Here is a 12,764-nt window from a genome sequence, read left to right as displayed (position 1 = left end):
TCGTGATAAAAAGGATCAATGAGCTCCTCCATCGATGTGTCATTTCAAAGAGATTAATATCTCATTTTACGTCCTCAACAGAACGGAGTATTTCCTCTTTATCAGTGGTTCTTAACCTAAAAGAGCATTTTGGAGGGAAGATTGATGTCTCGTATAAAACGCCCTCTATGTCAAAAAATGTCAATTACATAGACGGTGGGGATTTTAAATCTGGAACAAGTTTAGACATCAATATCTGGAAAATCCTTAAATTTGTTTTTATAATGTGATCATCAAATTTACCTGAAAAAACTGTAAAAGTTAAATATAAAATCCATGAGATTTCTTCTGAATACAAACCCTGTGCTGGTATAATTTTGTGCTTCCGTACCGTGCACACAATCCAAGGGGATGATAAAGTTTACAAAGCTGCCCAAATCAACTGTTTCGGATAATGCCAAGGCTTTTAAGAAGTCTGACAGGTCAAAAACACCTGCAAGGAAGACTCACAATCGTTCTGAGAGCCAAAAACTTCCTGAATGCCCTACAAGACACCGTTTACATGAGGAACCTGACAGGCAGGAACAATGTGCACCCACACACCATCAGGACCACTTTCAACTGCTACCTGTGGTGTAAGAGCTACGTCTTGAAGTTTAGGTAGATGATATTTGAGGCTATGAAAATCTTGAGGTTGAGTGAAGTTTGAAGCTCCTAATTTATCTAAAGCATGGAGCAGCTTGCAGGATTTGGTTCTCCTCCAACGATAAGATATTTTGTGCAGATGCCAAGCTAAACAGGAGGAATGAAAGGTAGATTGCATGCTACCCTGAGGAAGTCCCAATCAAAGGAAGGGTCAAGTTTCCAGCATCTGTCTACGTTCTCCTCCTTGTCTCAGACGAGGGTAAATTCATAAACCTGCACTTCTTTGCCAAAGGGAAAATCATCACCAAGGACGTCTACCTGGATATCGAGAGGGGCATGTGGAAACTCTGGATGAACTTGGTGGCTGTTGGAAGGTAATATGTCCAACCAACACTTTCTATCTTGTCCAAAATTTGAAAATGTGGCCTCCTAACTCGCCGTATCTGAACCCTTGGATTACTATGTCTGCATCGTCTTAAAAAGATAGTTGTAAAAGTCAATATAGCAGTGTTGTCTCCTTGCGGGCTTCCATTCTCGAGGAAGTGGCCAGCATGGACTGGGTGCCTTATCAAGGGTTGGACCAGGATCAAGGGCAGGTTGAAGACTTTAGTAAAAGCTGGATATGATTAGTTTGAGTGATACAATTCACTATGGACTTCTACAAGTAAGAGCAAAATATTTGTGATTTGATGAATTAATTTTGAGAAATAAATTGAACGTACATTATCTTTAAATTCTCCAGATTTAAATTACCCACACATTTAATTTCCGAGCAAAAAACCTGTATTGGGATTCATTTTAAAAAATGTATATTTTAACACTATATCTTTCCCACTTCAAAATGGCAGAGTCAAATTCAAAATGGGAATACTCTATATAATTCAATAAGGGGGGAAAATAGTTTAGCTCAAAATTAAATAGTCCAATTCAAAATGGGAACAGTCTAGCTCAAACTGAGACCAGTACAATTCAGTAGGAGAATGTTTAAACTTATTAAGAGTAGTAAAAACATATTTATATATGAAATTGAAAGTAATAAAGTATTAATTATATCTTAGAGGTAAAAATCAAAGACTTGACCATACATTTAGGACTTGAAAGGTATCAATTTATATACATGTTTTCGAATTTAATATATATTAATTAGTATAATGTATATATAGAACCATCGATAGGATTTTTCTTTGAGGGTGGGGTCTGAAAATTTTGGACCTTAAAAAAATAGAATGAAATAAACTATTTTTTATAAACTACGTACTTTTAGATAAGTACATAAATAGTGTAAAGCCAAAAAAAAAAATTTGCCCATGTATATTTAGTGTAATCAAATACATAGTAACAACAAATTGTTTTTGTATTACTTTCAAAGGACATATTAATTTCTAAATTTGAAGCGGCTCTGACTATTTTGTATAAATACTAGCACTATATTATGCACAGGTTTATGTATTCAATTTTAGTAACGCAGCTGCAATTCTTATACCCTATTTTATTAAAATAATACATTTCTATTTTCAATTTGACTACTTTTTTTTTTTTAATTATCAGTTCTTATTTTGAATTTAATTATTCTCATTTTGAGTTTGAAGATTCCATTTTTCTCAATCGGCCTAGTCTATTTTTAACTCAACTATTAATAATTTTGAATTGGATTATTCCATTTTGAACTGAACAATTCCCATTTTTGAATTGAACCATTCCCAGTTGGAATGGATTATTATATTTTGAATTGAAATGTTTCTTTTTTCAATTGGAGTATTCTCATTTTGAATTAGAAATGATACATATATAAAAACGAAAAAATCATCTTTGATATCATTTGGATTTTACAGTAAAGTATTGTGTAATGTTCAACCCCTACCCTTTTAAATAATATAGGGGAAGTTTAGGAACCATAGACTTTTTAATCATTCCTAAAACAGTTCATACTAGCTTAGTGGACGGTGGAATCATTTTGGTACTCACAGACATTGTAATTAATTCTTTCGAATGGAAGTTATTGTATTCAGTGTTTGTTACTATATTAATCCGAATTCATAGACAGTGATGAAAATTATGTCTGGAATGAGCATATTATAAACTAAGAAACCGAACATTGTAACCCTGACATTTTGATGAATATTTTGGAGGAGATCAACTACAAACAGCTGTGACGAAGGAGGAGATGGAGAAGGAAAGTAAGAAGGAAATTGGCGTGAATTACTATGATGTTGATCCCCAATTCTACTCGGAGTCCAACAAGGACTTACAATTATAACTCAACAACAAATCCTCAGGGTTGCTCTGTCATTTATTAACACACACGAATTTTTAATCTGGTTTTGAATATAATTAAATCAATTTGAACAATTATTTTCATTACACAATAACTAAATAATGACAACTGCAAAGGAAATAAAAATCCATTATTCAGATTTCCAATTCCAAAATAAACTGGCCAGCTAAAATTTTTACAGGATTTACATAACTGCTCATACACAGTAATGTATTAAATATGTCCAACCGGTAAGTCAAAATAAAAGAAACTGTACATGATGATGGTTATCCTAACAATTTAAGGAATGTTTGGGAGAAGAGCAACATAGCTACCATGCGTTTTATTTAGATGTACTGCAATCAGCTGAGCAAGTACAAAAATAAACACAAACCCCATTCTGTATATGGAAAGGACATATAGGTTGGAATTACTCAGATGTCGTTTCTCAATTCTAACTCAGAGTCTAACTAGGAATTACACTTACCACATAGCAGCTGAGGGGCAACCCCTCAGTGTTACTCTCCACCATTCATGAGCACATGCCCTAGTAATAAATTTATACCTGGATGTTTTTATTCAATAATTATATAATAAGGACAGCATCTTTGGATAATACAACAAGCTTGTTCAGATTGTCAACTAAAAAAAGCCGCCCCTGCTTTCAATGACATATTTTATACACCTCTGCTCATACATTGTTATTTTTTGGCCAGCCTAGTTCTGAAAATTTGATGTGAATCATTTTCAAAACCTCTAGTCTAGGAACTAAAGTTAAGTGCTATGAAAGAGATGATTTCATGCGAGCATATGTAATCATCTCTATTATAGCACTTTACTGCAATGACTTTGTGTACATCTTTTTTAAGTATAAATTACTCGTTATATATATCTCACTAAAGACATCTAAAGAGAAACACTGATAACTTTTTACTTCATGGAACAGACACTAACAGTTTTGAAACTTTGGTAGGGTCATTTTTGATACCAGCAGTCTCCAAAAGTGAGGTTTTATATCACCTCAATTTAGTGTTACAAGTTTGAGAAACACTATATAGTATATTTATCTATAAAATAAAAAGACAAAACTTTTAACTAATAAATACTCACATCAATTTGCTACAATTATTTCTTATATTTTTTAAATATCTTTTACGATGATTGATACACTCAAGCCTCAAAATAAGCTGTAACCTACTCTATCTCTCTTTTGAACTGTCAAGTATTTTTCTGCCTTTTGTTTATTTATTTTTAAAGGAGACAATTAATTTTTTTTATTGCCTCACTGACAAATCGTAGGTGATAAGGATTTGTTAATTGATTAATCGTTTTAATACATAAGTTTCAGTTTCTATAGACATCTATGCATCTATATTTATTTGAGAGTAAATATTGTATATAAATTAGGGTGGCTCTAATTATGTAATATTATCATCAATGTTTTTATTTTCAGTCTCTCCCCCTCTCAATTGATTTCAATACAGAAAATATATATACTGTGACAAGAATTATAATATTTGAGCGATATTCAGAGGTGGAGCTTAAACTTTTGAATAAAATTGTAAATTTTTAAATATTTGTGTACGTCATAATTTTATAACACAAATGAAAAGTATAATAATTTATAATTTATCCACTACCGAGAAGAGGAAAGTGCACCAAATATTAATGGTTCGTTTTGTAGATAAAGTAGCCTGCATTCTAAACAATATTAAATAATCTAATTGATCATGTTGAAAAGGATAGAATATTAACACTACTGGACCATTAAAAGTATTGATATTGGCATAAACTTTATTTAACCCTACAGACAAAATTGGAATTGTAAATACGTCGGTCCTTGAGTCCTACGGTTCAAGATATCCTTTTATTTTCTTCACTCCTAGCTAGGATTGAATAATATAAATAAAAAAAAAGAAAACTATGAATGATAGCTAAAACCTATAATAATAAGTTTTAGCAAAAGTATTCCTTCTTTAAACTTCATCTGTCTGGTCTCTTTGAAAGAAGTTATGTTGAACAGTTGAAAGGATTTAGTAACTACGTCATTTAAGCTGCTGTAGTTATCATAAAAGACCAATAAGGATAGGTCCAAGGACTGACAAATTTTAGTAGGTCCGGACCGACAGGACTGCAGTATTTTTAGAAAGCAAGGGCTACCATTAAATATTAATTAAGGTCAAAAATATTTTGCAGAGGGACGTTTTAGGATAAAGGGAACAAAATGTAAGGTTGAGGCAAATAAAAGTAAAAGATTGATTTTTAGGGCCCACCCTAATGTACATTGTACATGATAGAGTTGGAATATTTCCAAGGAACTCAATATTAAATTATGTACTATGTATATAATTGTAAGTAAAATTTGAAAATAAGAGAGGAATAAACTCTGACAAACGTTTCTCAAACCTGCCGCGGCACACTAAGATAACCCTCACTAACTAAGAGGCTAGTTCATACCGTCTTACAAACAAGATTATAACGTTCTCAGACCACTCTATGATTTTCAGAGCGAAATCAAAAACTACTCATTTCCATATAAAATATCATTAGAGTTGACATATTTGTAATCAAAAACTAACTATATAAAAGATGTTTTAAAACTATGTTGGCCAACAAAATAATTATTTTTGAGTCTATTCTGACTGATATAGTTACACTACAAGTATGAGCATGCTATAAATATAGAATTGACAATTTTGTAATGAAAAAACTAGGTTTATAAATCAGAAAAGGAAAAACGGTTGTTGTATTTGCTCGATCTACTTTTTTATACATTTTTTCATGGATCTTCGGGGTGTTAACTAACTAACTCTCTCTCCAGCATTATCGCCTATCTTTGATGTAAATCGTTTTAAAGATGCATAATTAAATATATGAATTAATTTTTTTTACAATATTTTCCCTGTACTAATGCTATTTTAAATGCTATCATATAATTGGATGTTTGATGCACCCTCTATGCTTTTAACATATTGATTACAATTCGAATAGTTTGGTCTATTATTATTTTCTTTGTTCAACTATTTTTTTACATCATACATCATCACTCTATGTGTTTTATTTTGTATAAAATAAGCATAATAAATAGTAATAAGGGCAAAGTTGGGTACGTAAACAAAATACTCAAAAGTAAACAACGTTCATACCCCTATTGGGTGATTTATTAAGGATGGAAAGATATATTTGAATCTGCCTCAAATGAGTAAAATCTTTTGATTTAAAAATGCATAATAAAATAAATATATATTAATCTAAACACTGGACTAAAGCGATTTTAAATATAGTAGGTTCTTCTCTTGATAGCAGTCATTTATCCTCCCTCCCGCCACCTTAGAGAGGTGAAATCAACAAGGGTTTTAATTAAGTAGTACTACGTTCTCCTTGCACTCTTACACAAAACTCATCACTAAATATAACATATACTGCATTTGTTGAAGCCAAATTGAAAGGAGGGGGGTCACACTCCGTAGTGATTTCTCTGTACCATGTACATGTAAATAGCCTGCATTTCCAAGCCTGTTTTTCAAAAAATTGTCATTTTAACACAAAGCAAGCTAGAATATTTTTTCTCAAAATTGAGTGTGGATTACATCTGTATTTGTAGACAAATTACCAGCAACTTCCACGAATAGATTATTTATATGAACTTTTTGGAGGTACTGGAGCTTGCACACGGAGCTGCCAAAATGATTGTCACGGTAAAAGAATTAGAAATTGATATATTTTATTTAACCCTTGAATGCATGAGATTTTATTTATAGGTAAATAAAAAAAATTCTAATTGCTTCATTATGACTATGTTATGGGGAAACATTTATTCCATACGACTGAAAGTAATCCGGCACTTACGTTATGATTTCATAATTTTTATTCTGATGCTTTTTGTTTTTGAAGAAAAAATCTAGTATTTAATACATAATTTTCCAAAGTTCAGTAGTATATGTCGTATTTGGGATACCATGCAGTGAAAGGTTGAAACACCATATGAGAGCCAATATAAGTTTCTGAAATCAAATAAAGCTTCTACAAAATAATTAAAACTCTTGACTATTTAAGGAATCCCTCGAATTTGAGTACAAAGCCTATGACTGACTTAAATTTTTCATTGAAATTATGGAAGTAAAAAATTTTATTGGGACTTTTTCCTCCCCTTGATTTTTGTTCAATATTGATTTAATGTTGACGCACCACAAATATTCTATATAAAAAATTAATTTTATTATTCAGACTTAGTATAATGTTAACTTTATTAGTGCTCGTCTAAATAAATATACGTGATTCCTTCTTTCATTATCGTTTTTAATCATATTTTTTTATTATCTTATCCCTTGTTTAAGAATTAAAGTGTGCCATAAATTCAAGAATACAATATTGAAAATCAATTTTTTTTATGAAAAGTATAAACAAATAAAATTAATGCCCCGGGTGAGGCTCGAACTCACGGCCTTCAGATTATGAGACTGACGCGCTGCCTACTGCGCTACCGAGGCAGGATGCAAATAATTGTAGATTGCCTATATAAATAAAAAATAATAGTTATTGCAAATATATGGACATCTATATATTTATAAGTGAGATTGTGTGTGTGCAGATGTCCTTTATACGTTCCCAAACGGTTGAGCCTAGGGGCTGATTGATTTGAGCTTGAACGTGCTAAGAAGGCGGTGTCATTTTTTTTTAGGGGGGGAGGGGTTATTCTATGCCCAAAACACAAACACCGTTTTTTGAAGCTCATGGAGACTAGATAGCGGGTTGAGTTATTTATCAAAGGCGTTCCAAATAACAGCTATACAAATAACTAGGTCTTCTAAATTTACTGAAAATCAAAAAAGTAATGGCAAAAAAAGAAATTGGTGAAAATTGCAATTTCGTTTATTTCAGGTACGAAAAAATGAAATTCTAATGGAATATGGGATTATTAAATCGAATGAAATTTGTCTGGAAATTAGTTTGCATATAAGTTTGCCTAATATAAATTGATATTTAACTGAAATATCTGTCATTTTCTGAATACCCCGCCCCCCATTTTTTCATCAAATGACAATTTTCAATATTGTTAAAAGAAATGCCACAAAACGATGCATTTTATGCATAAAATTTGAGACTCTAACAGTCCAAAGAAATCTTTTCAATTTCCAAAAGATTTTGTTACAAAGTTTTTTCAATATTTGCAAAAATGAACGAATTATTGATGGTTATTTTTTCGATAACATTATTCTTCATAACTTTTTTGTTTTCCCAAGTACAAAAATAATATTGGTAGGTTTGTGTTTTTTTTTTTTTACAATTCCAATAAATGCTATTAACTATTTTTTGTGCAAAATTAGTCAAAAAAAAGTTTTTGGTAATTTTGTTCGCGAATTTCGATTTGGGAATTTTTTGAAGTAAATAGAAAATGGACTTCTCATCTAGACAATTTTTTAGATGTATATATGTTGGTATGCTATTTGAAGTTTATAACAAATTATTTTTTTTATTTTCATAATAATAATACTAAGGTTACAAGAGGCAAACATAAGAGTATTTTTTCGGGGGGGGAGGCGGGTGAGTTGCTATGATGAGACGTTGTAAATTATCTTACTTAACCGGATTGATATAGCTTGGAGAATCCAAGAGAAATAGAATTAGAGTTATCCGGATCTTTTCCGACAACAACGAAACATTCAAAATATAATTAATTGTATATAGAAGTATTTTCTGAATATTTTTTTAATTTTCTCAATTATTTTGACCATTTTCAATATGATTTCCCTCGCCAATCTGTACCCAATCAAAAATCAAAACCGGGTAATCCTTTGGTAGTTGTATCATAATAAAAACATGGATATTTTTAGGAAGATATGTGCAATGATTTCAATACATATTATTGTCTTAATAAATCATCTACATCCTTATCAAAAATTCAAAGGACTGACAGTTAAGGATCGGTCCCAAGGACCGATAGGACTGTTCTTAAGACTGGACGAATGTATAAGTAAAAGTAGTATCCATATATTGTATCTCTAATAATACATAAAGAAATTCAAAATATACATTTTTTTATAAATACAAATATAAGTAGAACATGGAGCAATGGGATCTTAAATATGTATTTCAGTTTGTGTCAGTCCTTATTCATTCAATCCACTTCACTTCAGCTGATATAAGCGGACATATTAGCTCAATGATTCGCACATCTTGTTGCCTCTAAGTATTTCTTTCTCTAAGGTTCTATCTTTCTGATATAAATAATGTGTATTTTTCCTATAGTGAAGAACATCAAACTTATAGATAAAATTTGAAAATACTCAAAGGAGGTCTTTGATACGAAGCTGGGAGATGATTTCATTAAGAAAATCACGTGACTCATAATTTGTTATGGTCAATTCCTTTTTGATTTTTAAGAATACTGCTTTTATAGATACGTATATTTATATGAGCCTAAAAATATTGTGTAATATGATGTATATTTTTTTTATATTTATGATATATATATTTTTTACATTAACAATCAGGAATTCCATCAAGATAATTGATATTCAACTCTGATTCAATCTTATTAGGAAATAATAAGTTCACCAATCAGCTTCTGTACTTTAGCTGACGTCGTTAAAATTAACGTCTCGGTTCCACTCGAGACACTGTTGTTATGAGGTAATATATACTTACTTCATGAAAGAGGGAATCACATATCAAAGGCCTTCTTTAAGAATTATTTTTATTTGATTAGTGATGAAAATCGTCTGTAATATGGGCATATTAAAAAAGAAAGAAAAATAAATCGACATGGTAACCTTGACAACTTCAAGAATGTTTTGGGGGAGATGAGATTTATCAGAATAAGTATTTATTTAGTTTCTTTGAATTTTCTTAGTGGCCAGTATTTTTGGAATTGAGTATCGGAAGAATGAATTTTCTTTTCTATAGCAGTTGTCATTATTATGCAATTCCTGGTAGTGAACATCATTCCTTATGTAGATTCAATTATATTCAAAATATGATTGAACATTCGTTTGTGCTCATAAAAGACTGAGATAAACCTTGAGGATTTGTTGAGAAGTTATAATTGTAAGTCATTGTTGGACTCAGAGTAGAATTGGGGATCGATATTGGAGTAATTTTTTTTTGATGTTCTTGTTTATTTCCTTCTCTTCCTCCACCCTCCTCACAGCTGATCTAAAAGAAAAGGAGAATAAGAGGTAGGCACGGAAGAGTTGGCAAATAAAATTTAGGATATCTTGATACTTTGAGTTCAAAGTTTGTATCATAAGATTTCACAATATGGAAGTCAAGAGATATCAAATTAATTCTAGACAATGTGAAGGATATTATTAATTTTAATCCAATCATTGAAAAAAAACTTCACTCCTAATGTCGTGTCATTGTGGGAAGATGATGGTTTCTTAAATTTTTATGATTTAGAAGAAATGAAAAACATTATTTTTTACTATGCAGGGAATATTTCTCGTTCACTTTTATTGAGGAACAAATGCTTCAATTGCAAAAATCTTTTAGAACAAAATAAAGTTGTTGAGCTCCCTGAAGAAAATAAATAATTCAAATTTTTTACAAATTTAAAAGATAGGGAGGACTGATTTATTCATCAAATTTTGTATTTTTGACTATTCTTGCTTCTGTATAACTAAAAGAATGTATATATGCGGGAAGTAACCACTAAAGCATTATTTTTTTCTATTCAAGGTCCAAGGATATATTCATAAGGTGTTTATCTAATAAGATTGAAGAATTTGACGGTTTACATTGTTTACTTTCCAAATTTTGCAAAGAAAACTTTTAATTACATGGCCAAAAACTTTGTATCTTCTGTGAATGCCAATGTAAATGAAAAAAGGAAATACGGAGCAGAAAACGATACAGCTACGAAAAAGGCGAAAAAAATAAATTATTTGAATAAATAATTGGTATATTTTAAAATATTTAGTTTTTATTGTTAAAATATATAATAAATTAATACATTAATATTTCAGTATAGGTCATTGTTTGATAGTTTCCGTTCCATTTGTTATTTCGTAAAACATAAGTCAAATGGTATCACCTTCCTGACTGGCTTGTTCTATTCATTAACCTACTTAAGTTTCTTTTAACATACACATAGAGTAGAGACGATAACAATGTTTTCCTTTACTTGACACACAGAAATCCTTAGAAGACCAAAGCACATTTATCAGAACACTCCTTTATGCGAATATAATGTACTGTGTTATAGTGGAATCACCTTTTTCCGAACTTAAGTTCGTCTAACGATTTTGGGATTACTCTAAAATTATTATGCCATCTTCCCAAGTTGAGTTTGTTTCATCACTCAGAGTGGAAGTATATAATAAAAATGAGATGTATAGAACATTCCGGGTGGTATCTAACTTGATAAAAATATATGAAGACGATATCTATTACTTTACACACAAATAATATCACTTCACTATTATGTAGTCATCCATTAAAGACAAATACTGAGTGAAATGTATATTACAACCCTCTGAGATTGTAATTATCTCCTTATTCACTTGATATACATACAAAGATCTCAGTGGAACCCCATTTAACAAATTAAAAGAAAATTTAAAAAATATATATATTCACCCATGAATCGACCTGTTGCCATGCACGCAATACATAATCCATGCCATGTCACATAGATCTTCAGACCGGTTTAGCACATACCTTTTTAGAGTCAAATTCCCAATGCTTCGAGTCCGATATGAGTCCCAGACATGATACCTCTGAGGTCAGATAAAAAATAAGGAAAATACTAGGATGAAGTTATTTTTAGAAGTAAATTAGAAAAATAATCAACAGCTGAACTTCTTCTTTTCACTTCCATTGTTCTTTAGTAAAAAAATACATCTTTCCTCTAACTATACATTTCCTTGATTTATCGAACTATGTTTTCTTTACTTAGATAGCTGATTGTCGACACACAAATATCACTACTAAAAGAAAAAAATCGACCATTTGGTTCCGCCCGGGCTCGAACCGGGGACCTTCTGCGTGTAAAGCAGACGTGATAACCACTACACTACGAAACCGCGTTATATATTTGTGGAAATTTATAAATTTTATGGATTTAGGCGAAAAAATGTGTTAATGAATAAGCATATGTATCAGTAGAAAAATGGAGTTTAATGAGACGCTACATTTGTTTGTTTCACTTACAATCGGCAATTCCAACAAGATAAATGATATTCAGCTCAGTTTCACTGTGATGAGGTAATAGAAAGTAAAAAATTATTAATTTAAAAAAAAATGCTTGAAGTAGCTCTCGGTTTCCGCCGGTAACTCTTGTACTGCTTTTATCTTAATAAAATTTGTGTGTACTGTCTCTTTGTGGCTACTTTTGGCCATAGCTGATGCCCATTGATGGACACTAAAGGTTGTAATCTATGTCAGCCATATTATGCCAAACTGTAAATCATTTAGCTGTCTCTATTGATAGAATCATCCAGATTAGTACAAACATGTTCACATATTCACTATTTTATTTAGTGATCACATAAATTAACATGAATTCTATGATTTATGCCAAATTTTGTTCATAACAACGTAAAATAAACATAACAAAAGTCACACGCAGATTTTTAGTAACTATTTTTATGAATATGAAGAAACATTCACATATTTTTCCTGGGAGTTCTTTTATATGAAATAAACTATTAAATACTCTTATAAAAAATGCACAAATTGTTCCATTCGTGACACTGTTTTTAAAGAATTTACAATGTTTTCTTCAAAAACAAAAGTGAAAAAAGAAGTAAGACGGATAGAGTTGGCAAATGAAATTAATGATATCTTGGTACATTTAGTTCCGTGTTTGTGTTCTGCGCGCGATTATATTTACCTAGCTGATTGTAGATACACAAATATAATGACAAAAAATAACGACAAAAGT

The 12,764-nt window shown here is 30.9% G+C and overlaps 2 non-coding genes across 2 annotated transcripts; both read right to left on the bottom strand.

Moving 5' to 3' along the window:
* Nucleotides 1–7,295: 7,295 nt before the first annotated feature.
* TRNAM-CAU (transfer RNA methionine (anticodon CAU)) lies at nucleotides 7,296–7,368 on the bottom strand. Its single transcript has one exon. It is a non-coding gene; the product is annotated as a tRNA-Met (tRNA).
* Nucleotides 7,369–11,831: 4,463 nt separating this feature from the next.
* On the bottom strand, nucleotides 11,832–11,904 carry TRNAV-UAC (transfer RNA valine (anticodon UAC)). The gene has a single exon. It is a non-coding gene; the product is annotated as a tRNA-Val (tRNA).
* Between the last annotated feature and the right edge of the window lie 860 nt (nucleotides 11,905–12,764).

This window comes from Lepeophtheirus salmonis, chromosome 9, assembly GCF_016086655.4.
Source record: "Lepeophtheirus salmonis chromosome 9, UVic_Lsal_1.4, whole genome shotgun sequence".
NCBI classification, from domain to species: Eukaryota; Metazoa; Arthropoda; class Copepoda; order Siphonostomatoida; family Caligidae; genus Lepeophtheirus; species Lepeophtheirus salmonis.
This window is presented reverse-complemented; position numbering and strand designations above follow the sequence as displayed.